This window comes from Marmota monax, unplaced genomic scaffold, assembly GCF_021218885.2.
Source record: "Marmota monax isolate L192 unplaced genomic scaffold, Marmota_monax_Labrador192_F-V1.1 WCK01_AAM20220418_F8-fsc00017, whole genome shotgun sequence".
Classification (NCBI taxonomy): domain Eukaryota; kingdom Metazoa; phylum Chordata; class Mammalia; order Rodentia; family Sciuridae; genus Marmota; species Marmota monax.
Window position 1 is genome coordinate 17,282,904 of NW_026695241.1, and position 27,335 is coordinate 17,310,238.

The 27,335-nt window shown below is 48.1% G+C and overlaps 1 protein-coding gene across 22 annotated transcripts in view; it reads right to left on the reverse strand.

Moving 5' to 3' along the window:
• The window catches only part of Nrxn3 (neurexin 3), a 1,577,562-nt gene extending 1,553,562 nt beyond the window's left edge, over window positions 1-24,000 (reverse strand). For all 22 annotated transcript variants that reach the window (XR_009226397.1, XR_009226396.1, XM_058577846.1 and 19 more), the window contains exon 1: window positions 23,691-24,000. The gene's annotated coding sequence lies outside the window, so the exon portion shown is untranslated. The remainder of the gene's footprint in view (window positions 1-23,690) is intronic.
• Between the last annotated feature and the right edge of the window lie 3,335 nt (window positions 24,001-27,335).

Genomic DNA, 27,335 nt, shown 5'->3' on the forward strand with positions numbered 1-27,335 from the left:
CAAAAAAAAAAAAAAACCTGTCATTTTTACAATGTGACTCGTCTCCCCAGGTTAGTCATGTAGACCAGTGTTTGGATCCCACCTCTGATTTTTTAGTCATGTGACCTTAGAAAAGTTACTTGATTGGAGGTTCAGTTTCCTCAGGCTAAGGATAGTTTATAAGGCCTGGACAAACAGAGACACAAAAAGCATCTTTTTTTTCTTTTTTGACCACTGAGTAGTTTATTGATGGCAAAAGGGTGTAACAGAAAGAGCCCAGGTTTGGATGGAGAAAGATTCCTTCCACTTTGCTGGGTAATAATAGACAAGCTGGTCTATGGCTCATCATCTGGAAATAGAGGAAACAAAACAGCTTCCCCTGCTCTGGCCTAGTGCACTCCTGCCCAAGACGCCTGCAAGTGCTGTGGCCACAGCCCAGCTCTCTCCCAGCTCTACCATGGGTCTCTCTCTCTCATGATGCAAGCCTTAGCTCAGAGCCTAGAACACCCCCCTGCTCATGCCAATGCACAATGAACAAACAGACAGACAGCAAACACCCTCCAAGACCACCGTGAAGAACCAGCGGGTGAAGGCGAAGAAGATGTCTAGTTTGGTGCCTGGTCCACGGTGGCCTCTTGCGCTCGTTTTCCTTGCTTTCCCAGGAACTAAGTTTTCAAGACTCCCAGTCCTTAAGCATTATCTCAGCTCGAAATTTAAAACTATTTCAATTGAGTCAAGGTTACCAGGCAGAGGGGAAAAAAAAAAGCAAGGGAGGGGGTCATAATTAACCTGCTCAGGCAGATCTCCACCAGGGGCTTCTTAACACCTCTGAAATGTCTAAGCAACAGCCTCCTAGGATCCCCCAAGTGCTCCGGAAGACAGGTCATCAATTGAGCCACTTCTGCATCTGCACACGTTGCAGATTAGACACAAAGACAAATGGCGTTCAAATCAGTGCCAAGGGGTCAGCGCCTCCTGGGGCTGAGATTGCTGGCTGAGCCCTGGCGAGGGCTCAAGGCTGAAATGCAGGTCCAGCCAGGCATGGGCCAGAATGGGGATGGAGATCCTGCTGCCCTCTGCAACGACGGCCCCTTTCCCCAACCCTCTCTTTCCAGGGTCCCTTGGCTTGCTCTGGTACCCCTCACGCCATCTTCCTTTCATCTCCCACTTTAGGGAGCTCTCCTCCTGTCTGAGGCCCCAGGTCAACAGGGAGATACGTCTGTTCTCCCTTCTCCTGCCAGAAGCAGCCAGACCATCCCAGGCTAGCCCCTGGCCACCAGGGGAACTAGGTGACAATGACCTTAGCTGATGTCTACAATCTGAGCCACTGAGCAACAGTGCTCTGGAGCTCAGACAGGTAGCACATCAGAGGTCAAGAGTCTCATGCAGTGACTGTTAGGACTCTGTCTCCCCAATAGTGGGTGGAGCCTGGCCTCCAGGTGCCTGCCAGACCTCCCAGGCTTGACCCCCTCCCAACTCTGCTGGACAAGACTTCAGAAACGCCAGAAATGGGCCTCCATATTAAATGTCAAAGAAAAACTCTGCAGTTTGCCATACTCACACAACACATTGCCCATCAAAATGCCAAGCGGGACCACAAGGGGATTAACCTGTGAATCCTGAACACTGTGCCCAATCCAAAGCTCCCAGAAACCCCCTTACCGTGAGGAGGGAGGGGACTAGAGGAGTCACACATCAAACCCCTGCTCCAAACGCAGCAGGAGCACCTCCACTGGACTGCAGCATGCCGAGTCCCCTTCACATCCCCATGAGCTAAAGTTCAGAGGCAGAGGAGTGAGTGGGCCCAGCAGCCAGTTGCAAAAGATGGGCCCTAAGACACCAACGGTGGCCCAGACAGTCCAGTGAGGCAGGCCTCACAAGCCCCACCCTATCAGAGGTCCAGTGACTGGGGGAGGGTTTTCCAAGGCAGGTTGACAGCTGACATGGCATCAGTCCTACGGCCAGTTCAGATTCGACCTTGACCCCTTCAGTCCCATTTCTAGTTGACATTCAAGATCCTTAGTGAAAGAGGGAGCCAGTTCCGAATGTAGAACATGGGTCTTTACCCTCCACTCTGGCTGGCTCCTGGGCTAGGTTGCACTTCCTAAATCATACTGCCTTGATGCTCTGGAACCCCTTTGTGTGTGCTTTTCCAGCCTCCCCTACCTAACTTCTCAATTTCTTAAGCAATATTATGCCCGGATGTCAAGCTATACCCCCTGCTGTGTGACTTTATGCAGTTCTTAACTTCTCTGAGCCTCGGATTAGGCATCTCTAGAATGAGAGGTTACATTAGACAAGCTCCCAAGCATCACTGTGGCACTAATATTCCATAATTAAAGAAAATTATCAGCTGGAATTGTCTATGGCAATGGCCTCCACTGTAACGGAATTCGACCAGAACCTATTTGCCTTCCAGGGTCCCAAGACCAACAGAGTTTCTAAAGTTTCTCTCAGCTCATTAAATGCTCTATATGTCAATTTCTCCTCCCCGTGTTCTTGTTCCATGTGGAGGAGGAGGATCAGGAAGGCAGAAGGCATGGGGCACATTTGGGAGAAATCGGAACACACTGGTAAATGGTAACTTCTGATAAGGAAGAGAGAAATGCAAAGGCTCAAGCTCGGAGGCTGACACCTCCCAGGGCCTCTCCTATCCCTGCTGTTGGTGAAATATGTGATGCCTTCCCCAGAGATCTGGAGCTCTGCCACCCTCCCAGGGAGAGGAGCTCGGGTGCCAGGTCCCTGGAGGCCACTCACGTCAACACACAGGGTCCTTCTCCACACGGATCCCTCCTTTGTCCCCACATCCAATCATCAGCAACTCTGCTCAACAGTTCCATCAAAATGTCACCACACTGCCAGCGGTCACCCCCAACTACTGTCCCAACTCCATCTCTAGCACCGACTAAGGTGTCTGATCTAGTAGGTGCTCCATAAAGCTTTGTCGAGTTGAATGGAATCTGAAAGGACTTATTTTTTTTGCTGAGAAACGGAGCCCAAAGAGGCTATTTCTGCAGGACCATCATCAGTTCAACACGCCATACCCCAAGCTCAACACCACCACCTGCAGTAAGAACTCTTTCAGCCTCTTTCCTGCATGGGTCTCAAAACTCAGGAGTAACAATAAAACCACAGGCTGCTCAGTACTCTAAAGTTAAGATTCCTAGCAAGGAGTCATCCCCTGCTCTTAGACAATGTGACAGTATCCCAACAACGCACTCTGCTCTCATGCACTTACACACACACACACACACACACACGCACAATGTAGCAGATGGGGCAGGGCTAAAACCTGGATCTTTCCACCGAGGCCTCATGACAGCCCTACACAGGAACACCAGGAGCTTGACCCCAGACAGCCCTCCCCCAACTCCAGAGCCAGATCCTCATGGGTTGGTGCTCAGCTCAAAAAGAGGAAGAAACAGTTCAACATCTCCAGCTCACTCACCCTCAGTTTCTAGAACTCTTATCCATCTGAAGGAGCCACTTGCTACAAAAGGCTAGAAAATGCAACCTAGGTGGTTGTTAGATTTCCCCATTTCAAGATTGTCCTCATTCTACACCAGTGGTACCACCTCCGAACTTACAACTTCATCACGCCAGCACGGGACATTCTGGGAGAAAACTTCCCAGCCTAAGTGACAGAGCCAGGCTCTCCTGCTCTGTCTGGTCATGCAGCAGAGCAAACCTGGGAGGGGGCACCAACAGAGTTTCCTCCCTGGAGAGTTGAGCCTCCTCCCACAGCTTCACTAAGTGCAGTGTCATGTTGTTCCACCTGCCCCTCCATCCTGACTCCTCCATGATCATGTTCACTGAAGTGATAAATACAGCATCTACAGTCAGCCTGAAGGAGTATACCTGGGGAAGCCATGCAACCTTTCTAAGCCTCCAGGTCCAAACAATAAAATGCTACTCAAAATGCCCACCACACAAGACTGTCAAGAGAATGCAAGACTCCCCTTATTCACTATTTCATTGTCTAGTTTCAGGAACTTTCAGTCAACTCCAATACAAAAACATTAAATGAAATAAATAATTCGTAAGTTCTAAATTGTGGACCATACTGAATACTGCCCCATCCAGAACTTGAATCATCCCTTTGTCCAGTGTATCCATGCTGTATATGCTACCTGCCTGTTAGTCACTTAGTAGCCATCTTAGTTATCAGATTTGACTGTCACAGTATCAAAGTGCTTGTGTTCATGTAACTTTTATTCTATTTAGTAATAGCTACAAAGGAAAAGAGGAGTGAAGGTGGTAATTTTATTATATTTATTATTACAATTATTCTTAGTTATTTTATATGTGGGGTTTGGTATTATTTGCAGACTCAAGCATCCATGGGGGTCTTGGAACCTATCCCCCCATTGATAAGGGGGACTGCTGTACTGTCTAAAGCTCCTGGCACATGGGAAACGCTTTAGCAGCCGCCATCCTCCTGACCTAGCCCCACACTCATTAGTTATAAATCTGTTTGCACTGAAACATACAGTTCTCATGACCTTAAGGAAAGTTCCACTTAAGTAGGTGCTTTGAAAAATAGGTAAAATAAGGGGAAAATTAATTTCCCTTGTACTTTTCCTGGAGTGTCTTGTTATCTTCTGTTATGCAAGACCCTTATCTGGCGGGAAACAAACTGATTTCCCCTCCTATAGAAAAAAAGAGTCATTGGAGAGGCTAATTTCCTCCAATGCTTTCTTCCCCCACTTCCTCCAGGCAACACTTTGTCGCCAGTTCTCAGTAACATTTCATTTCTATAATGCTCCTCCCAGTTCACCCCTGCATCCAGAAGAAACCTGCAACTACCGGAAATCCTGAGGGTGGGCATGAAGATGGCGGCAGCAGTTTCTTTATTTTCTTGTTCTGTTTTCTAAATTTTGCTTCTGTTTTTAAGTCGCTTTGCAGTGTGCATAGCATGTGCATTCCTTTTGAAAATGAGAAAGAATGTGAATGTGAATGTTTGTTTGTTTTTTAAGTACTGGGCCTTGTCTGGAAAGAGAACAGAGGGTGGTGATATAGTCTCATTGGACTCACAAGGACTCGGTGAGAAGCAAGCCATTGTACAACCCGCCTGAACTGTGGAAGAGGGAAGAAGAGGCACTCATTCCTCAGAGGTTCACCTGCAAGGTTCCTACAAGGTCCCTACAAGTCCCAGCCGGCCCTCAGGGACATGAGGTCCTATTCCTGCCAGGCTATCAATAAGCAAAGTAAAACCACACATGTGACCTGGGGGATGGTGTTTGGGGCAGTGGAAATTAAGCAAGGGGAGGAAGAGGAATGCGGGGGTGGGGGGAGTGCTAATCTGGAAAGGGCCACTGGGGATGTCTTGCCTGATGAGGCCCATTTGTGCCTGGATCTGGGGAAGACAAACAGCCAGGACAAAGGATGTCAGAGGTTGCTCTGGGCTTAGTGAATTCAGTTAAGACCACTGTGGCTGGAGCCGAGTGACTGCTGGCGAGGGGAGAGGAGGACAGAGGTGCCCCATCTGGCAGGACCTTCTAATAATCCACTAAGGGTGGAATGGGATGGGACATCCTGGAGAGTTTGGGGCAGTGTGACATACCTGAGGGTCACTAAGCCTGATATGTGGGGGGGGAAAATGCAGAGTCAACTGGAAGCAGAAGAATGAATGAGGAAGTCTCTGCTGCAACCCAGGTGAGCAGGGCGGGGTGGTGTGGACCACAGAGGTAAGAAGCATGGTCAAAGTTTTAAGGAGAGCCACAGGATTTGCTTAGAGACGGGATCTGGGGTGCAAGAGAAAGAAAGAAGAGAACAACTCTAGGTCTGAGCATCAAGGAGGGTGGAGATGCCTAATTCCAAGAGGGAAGACTGGGAAGAACAGTAGGGGCAAGAGGCAAAATCAAAGATGCAAAGGCAGACAGAGTTTGAGTTGAACTAGCATCAGACCAACAGGTAGAGGTGATGAGGGAGCATGCTTGTGCACAAGGGGGAGGTTAAACCTAGACATGATTCTGGGAGCACTAAAGTTTACCTACGATTCCTCATTTAATATTCCCAACCAATCTATGGGGTGGGTGTGACTTTATTTCTATTCTGCAAATGACAAATCCAATACTGAGAGGGGAAGGAATTAGACCAAGTTTATACGCACAGAGAAGACTCACCCACATTCACACCTGCCTTGCTCTGATTCCATAGCCCATGTCCTAGGCCTTAAAAAATCCAGATTATAAGAGCCACATGGCTAAAAGCTCAGTGACCATGGCAGCCTGTACCTTCCTTGTTCAGGAAGCTGAGCCCCACCTACTTATGAAGTCTGCAGTCTGTCCCCATGGCACCTGGCTCCAGAGTGACTGTCTAACCCATATGCATGGACTTCTGCCTTGGTTTCCTGATTTGAATACCCCTGCCATGCACCTGAAATCGGGCTGTAGACACAGCACTGCAGCCTGAATGCCCCTTCAGTCTTACCAGCTCCTTCCTTTGGACTGCACTTGTACTCCCAGAGCCTTCCTTATAGTTGGAAGGTAATCTTGAACCTGGAGATCCATGACCTTGATCTCAGATGTCCCCTCCCATTGTGCAATGTTGGTGGAATCATTTGGCTTCTAAGCCTCAGTTTCCCTGTTATAAGTTAAACTAGTTAAACCTGTTATGAGTTAAACTAGAATCTTTGAAGAGTCTGATGCTTAGGAGCTGGGGAGTCATGAGCAATCTAATTCTTCTGCCTTGTTCCTCCATTTCTAGAAATGAGAGTGACAATATTGGCCAAAAGGCATAAAGGTGCTCACCATGTGCTAATTTCCTGAATATTCATCTTAGAGAATTCCAAAAGCACACAGTAAGCTTCTACTGAAGTTGAAACCAGAACCCAAGTTCCTCAGTTCCACCTAGGGATTCCCTTTTCTGCATAGCACACCTGAAAGATGCTGGCACATTATCCTACCACCTGCCCCAACCTAGCCCACATGCCCCCCAATCCCGAAACCCTAACTGCTCACCTTGTCTTTTAGCCCTATTTTACTTGTTCAGCCCCTGCTCCCAAGAAAATCCTGTGGAGGTACCAGGAGGAAAAGGAAAGATGAAAAGAAAATCTTCATGACTTTTCCGTTTATCACTAGAAGCAGAAGTTTTGTAGTCCAAGAATTTGACCAACACCATCATGATCATTGTGGCCAAGGCTCCTAGACACTACGCAGAACCACAGCCTCACAGGGAACATGGAAGACAGTACAGATTCTAATTCCAGACCAATCCTGGCTGTACCAACTAGTAGTTAGATGACCTTGGAGGAATCACTTGATTCGAAGCCATTCCCAACTATGAGGATTTTAGAGTTGCTTCTGATTTATACAAAATGACAAGTAGATTCAGGAGGTGAAGTAATCATGTAACTGATAAATGAAAAACAGAGAGCTACCACCAAAACTGCATGAGTGACCCCAAAACCCTCCATATCGTGAAACCCAGGACACTGCAGGATTTAGGGTCAAAAACTCTGGGATTTACATCTCACTCGCTGGCTGAGAGCCCTTTGGAAAATTACTTAACCACTCTGAGCTTCTGTTTATCTCATCTGTAAATTAAGGACTCTAATCCCTGCCTCGTGAGCCATCTTGAGGCTCTGGGTAGCACATGGAAAGTCCGAGCACAGTGTGTGCACCAAGGAGACCCTGGAGAGCTCAGAGCTTCACTGTCAATGCCACCTTAGGGCCACTTCAAAATAAGCAACAGGATTACATCCAAGATAGTCCTAGCTCACAGTAGGACATCTGTGACTATTTTATGTAATTTAAAAGCCAGGCGTCCAAAGTCATAGGGCTGATGATAAATCTGATCCAAAGAACCCCTGAGATCTTTGCCAGAATCCCCAAATCTAGGGCTCATTCAAAAGCCAGTTCGGGGCAGGGTAACATCTGAAATCAGGGACTATCATGTTCCATCCACCACCCTGCGCCTTGGCCCTCTACTCCTGCTCAATTTTCCAGTACTTCAATAAAACCACCAAGGTAGAAAATCCCTCTTCCACCAGGGCAGGGTGGGACTCCCTACCCAAAAGGCTTCTACCTCCATTTTAAAGAGTAGAAACAAAAAGCATCCTATTGACTTTGAGGCATAAAGCAAATTAATTCTCCAAGCACAACCCAGAGCACATCATGGCCCAGCAAGGACCAGCTAAGTCCAAATGGAAACCAGCGCAGCAATTCTGAAGACCTCAGATCCCCAAGGACATGGTAATGTTGCAAAGGCACCTATCAATCAAAGCAGATTCTAGAGGATCCAAGCATGTACAGGCTGCAAAAAGAATTTTAAAAACTCAAATCCACAAAGCATGAACGCAGGTTCCTGCACCTCGGGCACTTCCTGAGAAGCCACAGGCTCTTTAGAGGTCTTTTGCAGAGAGCTCCAACCTTCAGGCTTCCCTAAAAGATCCTCAGCCCCTTTCTCTGAACAATGACAACAGCCACAGGAGAACGATGTCGACAGATGAAGCCTGGTTCAGTCCTTTGTAGTTACCCTCCTGCTCTGCCTCTCCTCCTTCCTGCCCGTGTGCCAGGATGAGTCAGACACACCCACGTGGACCATATTCTGGACTTAGCTCAATGGCCCAGTTTGGTGGCTTCTGCTAAGGGCTCAGAGCCAATGTTAGACAGGCAATGTCCTCCCTGCCCCTGACTGCCAAATCTAGTGACCACCCGCCTCTGAAGCTCCGCTCCTGCCACAAAGATGAACGTACCCCCCTACTGCTCTAACAGGTACAGAGACTACAGTCCAAATGCCAAGGCCCACTCTCCTGCCTCTCCCCAGTGTCCACTCCAGGCTTAACATGAAGTAGCGGCCATGTGGGTGGGAGGCTTGGCTCCACCCCCAGCTCCAGGGACATCCTGCTGCAATGGATTCAGAGAGAGAGGGACATGTGACTTGAGATGCACAACCAAACATCAAGCCCAAGATTTTTATTCAGAGATGGGGGGAAGAGACGTTCTCTCTAAGGACAGGGGTGCTCGATAAGCCACCAAGCTGTAGACCCACTTTCCCACCTTGAGCAGAACCAGCCTGAGGTCCTGAAAATAGTGGCCATCCCTAGGCTGAACCGAAGCTGAGGTTCATTTTCTGGCATTTTAATTATCGGGAATTAACCTTTAAAAATCCATGCCAGATGCAGTTAGGATTCCTGTGATCGAGAGCATCCTGCTGGACACACCTACCATTTCTGGTTCCTCAAAGTCCTCCCTGACTGTACTTCCAGCACCATCTTTTACTCAGTCCTCCACCCAGGTGCTAGAAAGTTTAATGCCCCGTCTATTGAAGGGTAGGCCACTTTTTTCTTTTCCTATCCTGATGCTGTTTGCTTCACCTTCCTCAGTCCTCCTCACCCCAACTGCTGATAATATCATTCCTTATATTCCATTTCCTGGTTGAAACCTTCTTACTTCCTTCCCTGGCAGGAAGTCATGGCCAGCCTTCTATGGAAACCCCTGTGTTCCTTCTCTCCTGGACCGAGAGCTCCTGCAGGGCATGCATGCAATCACACTATCCTTCACTACAGAGTGTCAACAGATCCTCTTGCCTAGATCCCTGTGATGACCTGTGCAAAGGAAGCGCCCAACAGACACTTGCAGGATTGGATTTGTGGAAGCCCAGGCTGTGCCAGCTAGTTCGTGAGTGGGTGGCAATGGGCTTACAGAAGACATTTCTCTCCCTGCCCCCTAAACCTCCCTCTCCTATCCCAGTCCTCTGCAGAACTGCAGATGTGCATTTGAGAAAGGATGGAACCAAATCTACATCACAAATCTCTTAAGCATCGTATCCAAACTCATGCAAGGCCAGCGGTCCCACCACTCACCCAGCATGGGCTGTATCACCTTTATTAAATCTCCCCCAGCTGCCTGTGCACCTCTCCCTCACTCAGCAACCCAGGCTCCAGTTGTAGCTCTGCCACCAACCTCCTCTGCATCCTTGGGCAATTCACCTGGCTCTCCTCTCACCATGGAAGCAGGCGGACTAGCCGTGTTCTAGGGCTCCACCCACTCTCCAAAGTGTTCAGAGTCCATGGAGGAGAACAGAGTTTCACCTCTTCAAACCTATCATTTGGAGAAGTTCCAGATTCTATTCCTAAATAGAAGGTAAGAGGCTTCCCATATCCAAGGCTTCCTCTATCCCTTCTTTATTTTCTGGGTTAAAAAGGACACATTTTTTCCCCAAGGAGTCTAACATGGGGCTGCCTCGGATGCAAGGAGAGGGAAGCTGAGCAGGCTCCTCTTCCTTCTTAAGACAGAGGACCTGAGATGCCAAAATTTACCAGCCGCCTCATTACACCCAAAATCTAAATCTGGAAGCTCCGAGACATGAGTGGCTGTTGTGGGAACGTGTTCGTGATGCATCTTTAAGTGAAAAATCAGGCTAGTGTGACAGCTTCCAAGATGTGATTTCAGTGCCTGGCAGAGAGTGGGCGCTCAATTAGTACTTGTTAAATGAGTGAATGAACTTCTTTAAAAACAAAATAACACAGCCTGGATTGCGGATGCTGAGAAATTAGGCTGGAAAAATAAGATACCAGAATTCTCTCATCGATTTTCTCTGGAGGGAGGATTGATAGGTGGCTTTCTACTTTCATTTTTGGTATTTTTCTAAATGTTCTATGACACACGTTTGTTACTTGGTTGTGAGAGAATCACTGAGTCATTTTTATAAGGAGTTCATTGTTATTAAAAATCATAATAATGACCATGCACACAAAATAAAAAGAAAAAAAATGACTGTCACCCACACTCTATAGCTGACACACAAGACAACCTTCTTGCTTCCCACTAACTCTGTCCCTCTCTTGCAGAAAGTGTCCCCCTGTCCTCCCTTTCCTATCTTGATGTCAGGAATCTGGAGAATCAGGCTATTGCTTTCCGGTGTTAAAGCTTTGTGAGATGCAGAGCCCAGTAAAAAAGGCAGCCCCCACTGTCCCATATTATGGTTAGCATACGAGCTATCCTTCCAAAGCCTCTGTGTTCATGTAGAAAAGTTCAGAGGTGAAAATGATCAGATTATGAGAACTGTGACCTAATCAGCCCATCCCAGTCTGAATGGACAGGTGGGTGCTAACTGTAGACAGGTGGGTGTGACTGCAGGACGTGGGTCATTGGGGGTGTGTCCTTTATATCTTGTTCGCCTCCTTCTCTCTCTCTCTCTCTCTCTCTCTCTCTCTCTCTCTTGGCTTCCCAGCTGCCATGATCTGAGCAGCTTCCCTCCACCATGCCCCACCCCTCCACCATCATCTCAGGCCCAGAGAAATGGAGCTGGCCAACCGTGACCTGTGGACCTCTCACACCATGAGCCAGAATAAACGTTTCCTCCTCTAAATTGTTCTTGTTGGGTATTTCGGTCACAACAATGAAAAGCTCACACACCCCAAGACTTGGAGAAAAACAGACCCAAAGCGAGCACATCCACTTCTGGCTTCTCCCTTGCCAGAACCATCCCTTGGACCCTGGAAGAGAATCCAGTCAGGACACAGCAGAGTCTCTGTCCCACGGAACACCTGTCCCCATGTCAGTCTTGCTCACCTGCAGATTAGGAAAGAATATGGATTCCCATGTGCTGGCACTTTTCAGGAACTGAATGTCTTATCCATACCCCACTAACACATCTTTCTCTTTCTACATCTTCCTGACTCTTTCCCCGGGTTCTAATGCAAGGCCAAAACACGTGGACCAGTACTTCTTCCCGCCTCCACTCAAGATCTGCTTGGTGCAGGTCAGCTTGAGGTGGTCCAGGGACAACACAACTCCAGACAGCAGACCCTCAGGTGAACAGGCAGGAAGGGTGTTCAGGGGGGCAGGATAAAGACAATAAGAACAGAACGCAGGTGACAAGCATCTCACTTACTAGCAGCAGGTAGGGATGAAGAGTGGGAGAAGAGAAGAAGAGGGTCAGAGTCCAGTCACCTAAGAAGGTCATTGGCTATAGGTTCCTGGACCAACAAACCCAGAAGGCTAACCTGATGGTCCTTGCCGGAGGGAAGGAAATTGGAGATTCCTCACAGTAGAGAGGAACAGCTGTGCCCCAAGGCAGTCCCCTGTTTCCTCATTCCTCTGGCTCTCCATGACCCAGAACAAGCAGGCCTGTGACTCTAGGGGACACTCCCCTTGCCTCCACCCTTCCATGGGGAGCACCACCTCCAGGCGAGGACCACACACCCAGACAGGGCAACGTTCAGACAATGTCTGAGAACAATGTCATCTCACAGACTAAGCCCAGAGACCAGAGGCCCTGCCCCCAGACGGCTCTGCCCCACCCCGCTGCCAGGAGACCCACTGGACCACCCCTTCCAGCCTCACTTCCCCCACCTGCAGAAGGGGGATGAGCGCTGCTCCTGTTTTTCCTGGTCTCTGGGGGGATTCCGTGAGCCGCTGTTGACAAAGCGCTTTGCACAGTGGCTGCGTCTAAGAGCTCCCTCGTGGCCAGGATTATCAGTACTTTTCTTAACTTCTCCAGGTTTTCTTTTTTCCAAATTTATTTAGTATATATTTTTTTATATCGACAAATAAAATCACATGTACTTACATACAACACAGTGTTCTGAAGTCTACCTTCATTGTGGGATAGTTAAATCAAGTTAATTAACATAAGAATTGCTTCATAGAGTTATTTTGCAGGAGGACACCCAAGACCCACTCTCAGCATTTTTCAATAGTACAATGTATGGTTATCAACCACCGTCGTCCTGCTGGGTAATGCATCACTGGAACTGATGCCTCCCATCTAGCTGGGATTTTGTATCCTTTGGCCAACAACTTCCAACACACGCACGTACACACACACACACACACACACACATACACACGTTCTGTGCCTCAACTTCTCTGCTTTCTTCCTATCCTCAACCTCCCTCCCTCATCCCTGTCTTGATCAGCCAAATGCAAGTTCCTCAGGGCCACCTTTCCCTGCCAGAAACAAGACAAGAAGAGGGATAGGGTCAAGTCACCTGAGAAGGTCATTGGTTAGAAAGAAGGGGCAGGAGCACCAGACAGGCCCCAGTTTCAGTACCTCTCCACGTCTCAGTGTCCTCTCCTGTACCCAGGCAACAATAAGACCAGTGCCCACCTCCAGGCCTGATGGTGAGGATTAAAGGAGGTGACACATGTGCAGGCACTACACAGGGCCTGCCTATAGTGAGCGCTTGATACATTGTAGCTGTCATTCTCCCCTGTCCCCATCATTCTAAATTAGGTCTCCGTAATTCTCAGTACTTCTCCCTCACAACACTCGTCGTAATGTGTAATTATATACTTGTGTTGTCTGTTTGCCTTTCCACCCAAGCCTAAATTCTGTGACGGATGAACCAAATGTCTCTCATGAATGTGGCTGTATTCCCAGAACCTGGTCCTGGGCCTGGATATAGTAGGTGTTTAATAAATATCTGTTGGATGAATCAATGAATGAAAAAATGAATAGAATATTAGCGTTGGCACGGAGGACAGCCGAGGTCCCTTCCAGCTCTGAGAGGCTCCAACTATTCTCTGTTTCTGACAGCTTTGGAAGAAAAGCTTAAAATGAACCCCAGAGAAGCTGTTTTGCCGATCCCTGGGGGAAGCCCCAGGATGGCGGCGGCTGACAGGCTTCTCGACACTCAAGTTGTGCCGAGATTTACTCTGATGTTTTTTTTTAAACCTGAGAAGGGAGTCTACTGAATTTCCAGGATGCGATCAACCTCTTCTCCCACTAAACAAGGCACTGAAGTGGCAGAGGGACCCAGGCCAGGTGCACAGTAGCAGTAATGAAGAGTTGGTCCAGAGCAACAGGTGGCCACGACAGACCACGGCCTCCCCACTTCCACCCCACCAAGGAGAGAGGACTTCACAAGTACTGGAACCACAGGGCTGGGGTTGGCCCTAGATTGCACCACCTCACCCAGCCATAGAAAGTGCCTGCTTCTATACAGATTCCTAGGTCCCTCCCCAGAACTCCTTAGTCAGATCTGAAGGTTGAGGTCTGGGGAGATGCATTTATCAAAGCTCCAGAGACATCCATGCATACCAAAGTCTGAAACCTGTTACTCCAATAAGGAGAAAAATAGATGGATATAAATGTCGCCCCATTGGATATGGGGTGTGCCCAATCAATCACCTTCACACATTTTACGTCACTCTGGCCAGCACCTCCTGCCCCAGGCTTTAGAGAAAAGGCTCTTCTAAACCACTGATTTGCAAACCTGGAGAGCTTTAAATATATGGATACTCTGGTCTTTCCCCTAAGACTTCTAATTTAACTAGTATGAAGTGCAACTTGCATTCAGAATTTTGCAGCAAAGTATGAGAACTACAACTCTAACTTACTCTTATCATTCACCTCCAATCACTACAAACACCCCAGTACAACCTTCTCCCCACCAGAGCCTCGCCTCAGCAGCCATGGGCTCAGAAGTGGGGCTCACACTGCAAGACTCTGAGATTTCTGGAGCCCAGGATCTAGCCAGAGGGTTCATCCTAATGTTCCCCAATTTGCTAAGCCAGGATCCATGTCCTTGGTGAGTAAGAGACAACAAAACACAACTGTAAAGAAGTCTCAAAGTCATCTTTATCAAAGTGTTATCCCAACTCCACCACTTACCAACTCTGCAACCTCAAGCAAGGAAGTGAACCTCCCCAAGCCATATTTTCCTCGTCTATAAAATGGGACTAGCATTATCTAATACTCACCCACTGAGTCCTCCCAACCCTATGTAAAAAAGCACTTGATTTTCCTATTGCTGGTACATAGCAAAAGCTCTATCTAAACATCAGATGGTTCTTTTTGTTGCTATAAGTTGCAGCATTGATATTGGGTTTTCAGTTAAAGGGGCTTGCACCCCTCAGTGGCTATTCTGCCAACCTCAGGTCATTTCAATTCCAGCGTTCCTTCTCTTGCCAAGCCTTGCCAACTCTGTGACTGTGAACTTGCTACTTCTCTGCACCTCCATTTTCCTGTCTCCAAAGTAGAATTGTAGAAGGACCCACCTCCACACCTACGGAAAGAACCAACGAGCTCACACTTGTAGAGTGCTGAGCGCACAGCCTGACATAGTTGTTACACAAACAGAAGGTAGTAGGAAAAGAGGAGAATTTAGTGCGGAACCTAAGTTCCTCCCCTTAAATTGAGATTCCACCCTAACCATCTCCATCCACCTGGGTAGCCCAGGGGTAGAGAAGATGCCTCCCAAAGGCTCCTGGGAAGTTGACGGTTGTGAATTGGGAGCCAGGGAAAGCACAGCCCCAGCTCCCCTCCGCCCCTTTGGGGTGATCCTGAAGAATGCTGACTCCAGCTGGGGGCCCCTCTCACTGCTCCCCATCCGCCTCACTCCATTTAGCTCTGGCAATCCAATTCCCTTTCCTCCACCCGGAAATCAATGTTTAATTAACACATTATTGGAAAAATAAACACAGTCTTCAATGGGACTGCAATGGAGCTAATGCAGCTCAGCTTGGGGGCTTCAGACCAGTCCCCCCCCACTATCAGAAAAACATTCTTCTGTTCCCTACATCTCAACCAAGAAAAAGTTCCTCCTACTCCCTGGAGCCCTCCAGCCTGGGAGATCCCAGCTGCTTGCCTCTGACGGTGCTCTCTTCCTGTCTCCAGGCAGCAGACTCCCATCCTGCTTTGCCCTTTACCCTAGGATGCAGGGGTATTAAGGATGGATTTATTGTTGGTGCATTTACTTCTGCTGCATGGGAAAAGAGGTAACTCCTAGACACCCCATCAGTGAGGGTATGGATGGTCCCATTTCCTCCTTCCCTCCAGACAAGAATCAATGCTCATCCAAATTTGAAATCAGCAGCTATCTTTCCCTGACTGGCAGATGAGACCAAAGGGGATTCAAGGATGACTAACTAGGATGATGACCACCCCGCAAAGCCCTGTCCAGCCCTCAGCCCTCAGGAGCTGACCTGAAAACCTTTTTCAGGGTCTTCTTCTGGCCTCATCTAGATGCTCCACCTAGTGCCCACTCTTCTCAGACTCAGTAAAAGGTTTCTGGGTTCAGGCCCAAGCCTGGATCTCAGGTGATCCTAAACATACCATTTATCCCCTCTGACCACCAACTTCCTGATCAAATGAGGATGCTGCCAATCTAAACGAAACAGCAGCGCTCAAAGCTCTGCTAATAGCAGGTGCTAGATAATTACATTGCAAGGATTACAGAGCAGGAAACCTACCAAGACCCAGGACCACAGAGCAAAAGAGGACTAGGGTTTCAGGTTCCCTACTTTCTGGTCACCCATAACCATGCCAGATTATCTGAACCCTCTCCTTAGACAAGGTGCCTGAAATAAGAAAGAAGGTAACTGAGACATCAGAAAACATATTTCCAAAGTGTCACCAAAAAATGGCAATTAGCCAGTACCACTGCTAGGACAGCACACTTGCCCCCTTGCCCTGCCACCACCAAAAGCCTGAACTGCTTTGGACAAGCAGCAGCATCCTCAGCAAGCCCCAGAGTGGTGAGTCTGACTGCCTGGCCCAGGGGCCCACTCTCAGAATCAAGTTCCCAGACCAGGGCCAGCAAAGGACAGATCCATGGTGCAGGGGTGGCACAGTAGCTAAGGCTAGAGGCTTCAAAGGCAAGCCTGCTGCTTCCAACCAGAGTGACCATGGACATGTCACCTGACCTCTTTGGACCTTAGTTACTTTCCTTGTAAGACAGAACTGATCAAAGTACCACTCTCATAGGGTTACTAAAGGATTAAGGAGGATAATGCAAATCAAGTGCTGAGCATTATACCTGGTACAAGGGCAGGACCCAAATGTCAGCTAGCTGCATTAGCTAGAGGAAGAGTGGTTAGGACAGCAGTAAGAGTCTTGGTGGGTAGTAGGTATAGTTACAAGACCCAGGTCTCAATCTTTCAGAAATTGAGGACAAGCAGAAGTCTTGCTGGTGCAAGGCTCCACTCCCTGCCCCTTCTTTGCCTTGAAATTGGATTTCCCTCTCTAGCATTCCACCTTCCTTGCTCCGTCCCATTAAGAGAAAGTGGGTGATGTCATCTCAAAGAAGGATGGCCATATATTTTATCATCCAAACCAGGACACCGCTGAGAGTTAATAATTACACTAGGACATAGGCTTAAGCAGGAACTGTCTGCAAACCAGGGCATCTTGTTATGCCATCCCAAGGTCACACAGAACCCCCCCCCCACATCCTGCTTCAGGTTCCTGGCAAAAGGTAAGACTAGTCTGGTTCTCAGACTCCACCATTTCCTAGCCTCCCTTCTTACCCCAGCCCCCCAAAACATACTGGCACTTGACTAGAGTGTCTTGACCTCCATTCAAGGTCAAGGTCAACCCTAGGGGGGGACTGAAAAGACTCTTAGGTCTTCACCCACATTTCATAGCATTATTCCCTCCAACCAGCCTCTGAAAATGGAAATGAAGTGCTCTGGGTCCGGTATCTGGCCCACACCTCCCTTCTTGAGAAACAAGAACTAAGCCAGGCTGGGAGAGCACAGGGGCCTGGAAGCCCTCAGGATCCAGATGCCAGCTGCTTGGGTCTCCAAATGTAGCCCCTGCCACATCTGACAGTGCCCTTGATAGCAGGGTTAGAGGGGTTGAGAACCACACGCACTGGGATTTCTTCTTCCAACACCTTCAGAGGATGACCTTGACCAACACTCATTGACTGATAACCTTGAGATGGAGCCCTCCAGGACACTTCCAGCCATAAAACCCTGAAATTAATGTCTTCTTCCGGAATCCCTTCAGCTCTGCTGGAGTCACCTCTGCTCTCCTCAGGGGCACACCTACCTGCCCACCTCCCTAAGACCTCCAAGGAAGTAGAAGAACCAACAGCACCTCGTCAGCCAGGAAACCTGGAGTCCAGCCTCCTCTGTGCCTCAGACGTCACCTCTGACTTCCCACAAACCATGTCATTCCCTGGGCCTCAGTTTTCTGAGTGAGATGATGGCTCACCCCTCTTTGCCTCTAACAGGGTAACATAAGGGTCATAAGCTTGGGCTCTGAAATAAGACACATCTGAGTTCAAGTCCTTGATCTTCATTTTATCAGGTTACTTTATCTGAGTCTCAGTCTCCTATCAACAAAGCAGGTAATATGGCTGTACCACATTGAGTTGCTTGGGAAATTAAACAAGACAGAGCACATGAAAGAAACCTGGTGCTGGAGTCGGTATGTGGTAATTACCCATGTTACCACCATTTCTATACTATGACAATGGTAATGATGATTACTAATAGCAAAGGGACTGTGAAGGAGCCAGAGTGACCCTGAACTAGGTATAGAGAAGACCTTCCTATTTGAATTCCAAGGTCAGCACTTTGCAGTTCCTCCAACACATCTGGACTTGCAGGCAGAGCTAAGACAGTCCAAAGCAATGCTCAGCTATCCCTGAAGACAGGTCCCAAGGTGCTACAGAAGGAAGAACTCCAACACCAAATCCATGTGGTTCTTGCCTCCAATTAGCAAATATTTGTTGAGCAACTACTATGTGCCAAGAAATGTCCTTGGCACTGGGGATACTGTAATGAATAAAAACAAATCCTTGATCTCATGGAGCTTGCATTCCAGAGTTGGAAGAGATGAGATCTATAGATACATAATATAATATTCAGTAGTGATTACCAATAAAAGTAAGGATAGAATAATGGGCAGGACAGCAGCCAGAGGACCGGAACTCTTTCAGAGAGCAGGTCAGAAAAGGCCTCTTTGAGGAGGTGTCATTGGGGCTGTGACCTACAAGAAGGGGGCTGAGAGCTGGCCTCATGCATAGCCCATGCCCCATGCCCAGCAGAGCCACCTGTGGCTGGCCCTGCCACACAGCTGCACTCACTGTATCTGCAGAGCAGCCAGAGCTGGCCCTCAAGGGTCAGAGCTGCAGTGCGACCATTCTTCCCCAGCTGGTACATACTTTGGGGACACAGGGCTGGACCACCATAGGAACAGACGCAACCAGCTGGTATATTTCTAGGCAAAGAGCTATGGCCAGGATGTTTGCCCTTTTGCAAATCTCCCACCCACATTGGAGGGTCGTGTAAGGAGAATAGGGCCAGGGGGTCCCGAGAGCAAGCCCTTCTCTGATTTGGGCACAATTCACCTCTGAGGCATCCAACTCCCCATTTCTCCCCTTTCTCTGGCAATGACGTAACCCTTTCTCCCCAACTCCTCAAGGTCAGCCCCAGGAAGGGAGAAGAATGACAGAAAGGTGAGATAATCAACATTTTACTCTGAAATATATATATTTTTTTTTTCTTTAAAGCAAAATGTTTTCCAATTTCACTCACAATTGCTAATAAAGAGGGACAGAGTGCTAGCTGAAGGAGAAGAGAAAAATGGCGTCTGTAGTCAAGGCAGCCAGAGCCCCGGAGAACCGGGGCTGGAGCTGCTCTCAAGGCCAAGGGCAATCGGCTCCTTCAGGCTGCAGCCTCCAGGGCCATGCTGCCCAAGAGAGCTGGCCCGGGAGAGGAGGCTGTCCCCAGAGCTCAGTCCAGAGCTCTGGCAAGGGGCAGGGAAAACCCTCAGCCTCACCCACCTTGTCCCTTCTCCCCCTTCAGTCTGCATCCGCCCACCCATCATCCATGAGCTCACCCGCCCACGGACTTGCTTGGTGGACGTGGGGATCTCATTTGAGGCTTCCTGCTGGAGACAACAGCAGTCTCTCCCCCTCTACCTTCTTCTCAACTGCTTTGAAGACTTCATTCTCCTGTCCCTCCGCTACACACCCCTGCGTTCTGCCCGTCTCCCCTGATGGCCAGCACACCTCTCCAGAGCCACTCTTACATACACATCCAACACTTAACAGCCACACGGCACAAAAAGACAGGCAGCCTACTGCCCGAACCACACAGCGGGTTGGCAAAACCGTGGAGTCCGATTGGAGGCACACCACTGTTTAATAACACACAGATCCCCTTCCAGCCCCCACCCGAAAGGCAGCAGGAAGGCCAACCAAAAATGCCAAGACCCGGCATCATCCGTAGAGCAGAGAGCTGGGTAGGACAAAGACATCACTCCATCCTCCCAAAGAACCACGACGAGTTGCTGGGTGATTCTGCAGTGCCCTCTGTTTTGACACAGCCCACTGATCAGGGCTGCGTGTGGTGGGGGTGTGAGAGCGAGTACCCATGTGCATGGGGAGGGGGCTGTGTCTACTCTCCAGGCATCAAACCTCCCCAGAGGTAACCCAGTCCCGATGCTGCCTTCCCCTGTAACCTTCCTCCAATGTGCCGCAAACATAGATTTCATGGATGGTTAAATTGGATCATTATCACCGGGTGCTTATTTGGCCAAATAAAAAAAAAAATCATTAATGTCATCTACCCCCATTCCAATCCCCTCCTCATGAGGCCCCCTCCCCCAAAGACTCTCTAACATGCTAATCCTATGAAACTGCGACACACCACAGCTTTCGGGAAAGAATAATGGCGAGAGGAAAGAAGAGAGCGGTTGCAGGAGAAGATGAAGCCCTAACATTACAGCATTCCCCCCTGTGAAGGAGGGGGAAAGGCATCATGGTGGACGTAGAGGTGGGGAAAGAGGTAAAGGGGAACAAAACCAAACAAAATCAAGCCCTTGGTCGGCCGCGTATGTAAGAGTGTGTGTGTGCAAGCGCGTGTGCCAGTGCGTGTGTGGATGTGCCGACTTAGCCCTCCTATCAGAAGGCTGCATCCGTGTGGCATGTAGGAAAGGCCATCGCACCACTGTTGTGTTGCAAAAAAAAAAAAAAAAAAGAGCCGCAGAGCCATCAGAATCAGAATTTTTCTCATGGAGACAGAAAGGGCTGGAGAAAAGGGGGAGGGGGTGTATAGGATGGGGGGACAGTGTGTGGAGATAGGAGGCAAGATCATGGCAGAATTGGGGGAGGATGGAGGATGGAGGGGGAAATCGGTGGTGCGGTGAAAAAAATTGCACACACACAGAGACACAAATACACACAATACCCAAACACCAACCCCACTGCTGCACTGTTCATCCAAGACTGACAACCCGTCCCCCATCTCTCCGCTGCCTCTTGTGCCCCCAAAGCTGATGCCGATGGATTTCTGTATCTCACTTTTGCAGCAGTGGGCTAATTACAACCAAGCCCCCTCACCAAATTACCTCCTCCCTTCCCTCTCCTTTTTTTCCCCTCTAAAAGGCCAATTGAGGAATAATGTGTTTTTAGAGATAATGGATTTCTTTCTTTTTTTTTTTTTCCCAAGAAGCGAGAGAAACAGGGGATGCAGGACAGAAATTCTGCAAACCGGCGACTTCCGACCTCACCTCCATGTCCCCCCAGGTTCCCATTCGCTGGAGCATCTCATCTACCGTTCTCCGACCATTCCCTTGTCCCCCACCACCCAAAAGAAAAGACCTTCCTACCATGCACATCGACAAACACACCAACCGCCACCCAATCTCAGTAGCCGATCTCAAAACCCCAAGCATCAATCCACCTCGATACATCCTTTCCCTTATATAAGCAGCAAATCATCAACATAGTCAGTAGAAACGCAGCATTAAAAAGAAATCAACAGAAACGGAGGCCAGACCCCCATCAAACCCCCAATAATTAATAATAGGGAGCTACCAGAGAAGCAAAGACGTAGTTGTCTCTCAAAATCTAGAATCCCTTTGATTTCTGGCTTCCCCTTCTTAAGAAGCAATTTTCTTAAATTATAATTTCACTAGAAAGGGCTGGAAAGCTCCAGAAAAGGGCATTCGCACAGTCCGGTTGTTTAAAAGAAAAAAAATTAACCCAGCCCTGTTGCTCACTTTAATAGCGAACTTCCAGCGTCCAGCTTTCCCCCTCTTCCAGCAGGAAGACTGGCTCGCAGGTTGAGCCCAGGGCTGCAGAAAATGGGCCAAGAGCCCTTACTACACTCCCCATCAACAACAAAAAGAACAAACAATAGGAATATCTCTGCACGACTAGCACCCATCTGAAATATCGTTCACCCCGATAGGACTTAGGCAGATTAAGTCTGAAGATTAAAAAAAAAAAATACCAGCTTTGCCTCGTCTCTCTCCCCACCATCCTTCCGACACGTACCCAGTAGCCCTTAGGTAAACTTGCCCATCATAACCAGCGGGACCATTGTAACTTGAAAGGCGGTGCAGAAGCCCTTGAACGAGGAAGGGAGGCTCTATCCAGAAGAGCAAATTGAGAAAGGCCAGTTCTTCAGGCTCCCCAGACTAACCTCCAGGTGCCCCCAGATAGACTATCCCAGGAACCAAGTCACCCAGCGCGCTGGGAGTTCAAATTTCCATTGGAGCCTTCATCACAAAGGCAAATGGTCATCTGACCCCCGAAACTACACCGTCCTCCAGGTGTGAGAAGGAGTGCCCCTAGCCCTCCCAGAGCCATCCTCAGGACCCAGGTCAGAGAAAGAATTCAGAATGTTGGGGTGGCTTTTGGTGGCAAAAGAAACACTATCTCCCCAAAGCGGGAATTAACCGGAGGAAGCGGGGAGAAGACAGCTCCTGCTCTACCAGCTATCTTATTTGATCCGAGTGGTTAGCTCTCAATGATCTCTGACCTTTGCATTTAAAAAATAAATAAAAATAAAGATCAGGGAAGAGGAAACCTACTTTACTAAACCCAAATAATGGTTGGCAAAAGAATACATAATTTTCTTCATTGCATGATGATATTTCTGCATCCAAATCAAAAGAGGTAGGCATTTAATGGAGGAAGGGAGAAATTTATTTTATTTTTTTTAACAAGTAATCACAGGGCAAGTCACCTGCAAAGCAGCCGAGCCCATAGGTTGGTATTACATCACTGGCCTGGGAAGGGAGGGGGCTGGGGGACAAATTTTTTTTTTTCCCTTGTCATCAGGATGATGTTTCTAAAGCAGTTAAGTTTTGTGGTTAAAAAAGAAAGAGGGAAAGAGCCGAAACTCTGGGAACAGCACAAAGCCTTGAAATAACAATACATCGAACCAGTCTTTAAGGTCACTGAGAGCTTGCAAAACCCACAGTGCTTACACATAGTGGAAGTTTTCAGGCAAGGCTGCTACTAAATCATTAATATAAACAAATGGAAGGCAGAGGAGGAAGATTCCCTTGTAAGTGATCCAAACAGGAGCGCACACCACTCACACACTTCCTTTTCACCTTCCCCAAGTGTGCCCACTGTCACAACAAGATAGCAGGAGTCCAACCTGAATTCTCAGACTCAAGAACAACCTCCTCACACACCCTCCCCCCCCCAAAAAAAAAAAAATCAAACCCAACACATACTCAACATACATACCTCCATTCCTCAACAGCTGGGAAATCCCTGTCTCAATTTTATTTTGTCTTCTGGTGATCCCAGAGTGTCCCTTCTCTTTCTCATTTTGACTAGCCCCTTCCCCAGGAAGGGGAGAGGGAAGAGGGGGTGGGGAGCAAGTGGCTTGGAAATGTCAAAAAAGTATCTACCCAAAATGAAGTGACCAGCACACATCATTTTAAGACCGACAATCTGAGCAAATATTTGGAGAATGACTCGAAAAAGAAAAAAAGAAAGACGAAGCTATTAAATCTCAAACATTCTCTGACTTTTCCAACATCTGAAGCAAAAGGACCCAACTTCCAGGAGAAACTGATGGAAAAGAAAAGGAGTCGAAAAGCGATTCTCGTGGTCAGCCTCTCGAATCCAGCATTCAAAAAAAAAAAAAAAAATCTAGGTTGGTCGCTCCCAGCTGAAAACTTCTACCCTCTCAGGAGCAAGAGCAACCTCTTCCCAGAACAGACAGAACCCGGAGTTGTTTCTCATCCTGCCTGCCTGTCTTTCCCCCCCAAAATCTTACCTTTCCAGTTGCACAGAAGAGTTGGGATCTGTCTGTTTGTTTGATGTTTAATCAACTGAGTTTTCTGGGTGTTTCCTCTTTGGGAAGGTTCAAATTCCAGAATCTTTCTCCTTTTCTTTTTTTCTCTCTCTTTCTCTGGGAGGGAGTGGCGGGGAAGAAGGGAGGGGGTATTGGAGGTGCGAAAAGCAGGTCCCTGGTGGCTCCAGATGCCAGCGGCTGCGAGAGGGGAGGACACGCTGTCTCTCCCTCTCAGTGAGTTGCATGCAAGAGGCGATGTGTAGGGCTGAGCTCTGAGCCTGAGACTGCCGGAGGAGCCCAGGAATTTCACGCACTCCAGAGCTGGCCCCTCCCTCTCCCACACAGACCCCGGCATTTAAAGAGACAGCCAGGCTGCCTGGCTCAGGGCTTCATCTCTTTCCCTGGCTGTTTTGCAAACAGCTGAGAAGATATCATCAAGGAGGGGCCCTCTGCAGCCCCTAATGACTAAGAGGTGGTATGTGAGCTCACTTCTCCCCTCACCCCAGCCTGAGAGGAGAGTTCTCCTCCAGAACTGGAGCAGGAATTCAAATGAAGACAAAATCCTCATTTACAGCTTCCAGCAGACTAAACCAATTCCCCAGCGTTAATAAGGATGCACGTGTATCACCGCAGACAGATGGGATGGAGAGGACTCTAACCTACAAATGTGCCTCAGTTTCCCTGAGTAGTCACTCCTGTTTGCAAAATCAGGGCAATTCTTGAAGATCTGGTGGAAGTCAAGGCTATAACTAGGACACAAATTCATTCCTTCAACAAGCACTTTGAATGCTAGTTCAGAATGAGGCACAGGAAAAGAGACTAGAGACACAGAAGTGAAAGTGACAAATGAGTCTTTCCCTCCAAGGGTCCCTAGCAGCAAAGACAAACCTAGGGCTAGCCAACCTTATCCTAAAGGAGCTACAAGCTAAGAGAGACAGGCAAAGATCGAGTGCTTTGGTGACTCCCTCTGGTTTGCACCAAGAGCTTAGAGCCTAAGTATTTCCACTGTACTCTCAAATCCATCACCAGCCTTGATGAGCTAGTCTGTATTTGCAGCAGTATTTTCCCAGTCAAGCCTAAATAAGGGTTGACAGTCGGTGGCATCAAAGGCAAAGGTTTTGTTCAGTATCAGACAGTGGTTCAGGATCAGTCCCAACTCACTTTCTTCTCCTGCCTCCCATTTCTAAAAGCCACACTGGTATGTCCTTCCTGCAGCCAGCACCAATGGCAAGAATAGGTGCTGAAAGTTGTTGAGCCCTTAACATAGGCCAGTGCATGGGTCATCTAGTTTGGTCCACTGAGGCTGGAGCTAGTTGAGGTCCATTTTACAGCTGAGTAAATTGAAGTTAAGCTTCACAGAGGTTCCCTGAGGTCACAGAGCTGGAAATTGCTAAGAATGAAACTGAACTCGGGTCATCCCAACTCCAGAGCCTGCTAGCTTAGCCACAGTTCTACTTTGCCTCCCATTCAGGATAGTAGCTCTTGCATTTCTGCTCTTCACTGGACATTCTCCCAGCATCCTAGCACTTCTCCAGCCCAGCAAACTTTAAACGTACAGACATAATGTTCACAGGACACCCCATGAGTCTACTCAAGTTCCAGCCCCAAGGAGTCCACAATGGAGAAGCAAGGACATATTACAGTCAAGAAAGCAACGCAAAGGAAGTTCTCTGGGATTGTCAATTAGCAAGTGACTATTTTGGTCTAGAGATGGGTATCTCAAGGCAAGCTTGTTGGACTAGTGGCAATTTGGTCTGGTCCTAGATGGACCAGTGGCAATTTGGTCTGGTCAAGCAATTCTAGTATTACTAGTCCACTTTTCAGTCTATTTTACCTTTCAGGTCATAATCTCATTTTCTTGTGTCTGCTTTCCGCGCCCCCCCCCCCAATCTTCAGTGTTCCCAGCACATACAGGAACACCAACAAATATGCTTTAATGGATTAATTCCATATCTAGCATCTGCTCTCCCGCCTGTTTGCTCTAGACCTGAACTGCCCTGGCCCTACATCTTTCCTAGGCCTTCCTTGAAGCCTGTGCACCCTGTTTGTTCTCAAGAGTGGAAGGAAATTCCGAAGGCACAGTGAAAACAACCAGGGCAGCTCTATAGTCACCTTTGGGAGCATCAGGAAGAGACCTGAGGGACTTATGGGTTTGAGGGCATGAGCCCAAAGTGAGGCTCAGCACTGAGAACCCTGCAGGTGCCAGCCCCATGGGCGGTCTCTGGCAAACACTAGCCTAGCAGGGATAGCACAGCAAGAAGACCACTGAATGTCTAGAGGACAGCCTCGAGGTTGAGACATACCTGGGTTCCAGTCCCAGCTGAGCCACCTAAATGCCATGCGATTTAGATAATGTTCTTCTTCCTCTCTGAGTTTCAACATCATCATCTATAAAATGGAGATAACACCTGTTCTGACTTCCTAGGACTGCTGCGAGAATCCAGTAAGATACACACACAAGAACGCCTACCCAAAGAAGTCCTTCACAAATATTCCCTACCTCAGCCCAAAGGTCTGCCTTTGCCCCTGCACAGGATTATTAACTTTGGACTGCCCCCTATAGTTGGCATTCCTTTATTTCATCATGTCACTGTTAATGCTTTAGCTCATCAGGGCGTGACTATAGCTACCATCACATACTTTTTTAGCTCCTTTGCTCTCCGGCCTACTTTACTGTGTATGTTTTGAATATACTTGTTATTACCATTTTGTTCCATTTAGTCGTTTCTTAGGCTTTCTAAGTGTTTTCTATCTTTCAATAACTCCAGTGTATCTTTTGAGTCTGCCTTTCATCATGAAATCTCTGGGCTCAATTTACCCCATTCCTCCATATCATTTTAGCTAACTACTACCACTCTGCTCATTCTGGAGATCCGGCATTCCCCTGGATCGCTACAGATTTGTGAGGATGGATATGTACAAAATAGCAGAGAAAGAAAACATCAAAGAGAATTAAGTCGGGTCTCCTTGCAAACATGTAATGTAGCCACAAGCAAAAAAAAAAAAAAAAAAAAAAAACATTATCAGGAGTTCACCCAAATGAAGGGACCATGTCAGCAATGATGCTTACATTATTAAGGGAAGACTCAGGAGGCACAATGGAAGCCCTCAAGATCCCAGGCTTTCATCACTGACCTGGGTTGAGAAGGGCCTTAACCAGAGGTCATTTAAGTAGCAGGTTCTCTTGTGAGCCCGATCTGCCCTCAGCCCTTGGTTGAGTGGCTGAGATCTGTACCCAATTCACAGGGAGAGCAAAACAGGCTGAGGTCTGTTCCAGACTTCTCAAATATGCCAGACCAGTACATTCAGCAAAGCAGAAAAACAAAATACCAATCCAAAGGATAAGCTGTCCATGACATTCAGGAAAAAATGTTATTATGAGTAAAAACAATAAGAAGAATGATCTGCTACAAGTTGCCCCTGCAAGCCCTTGACTTAGCAGTATCATGGTTGAGATCCCAAGACTCAGTAAATCTCAAGCTCCACCATTTGTTGGCTTTGAAACCTAGGCCAAGTTACTAACATCCCAAGCCTCAGTTCTCTCATCCATAACATGGGAATGATCACAGTACTATCCCCAAACATTGCCTGTGAGAATTATATCAAAAGCACCTATTATTGCAAATG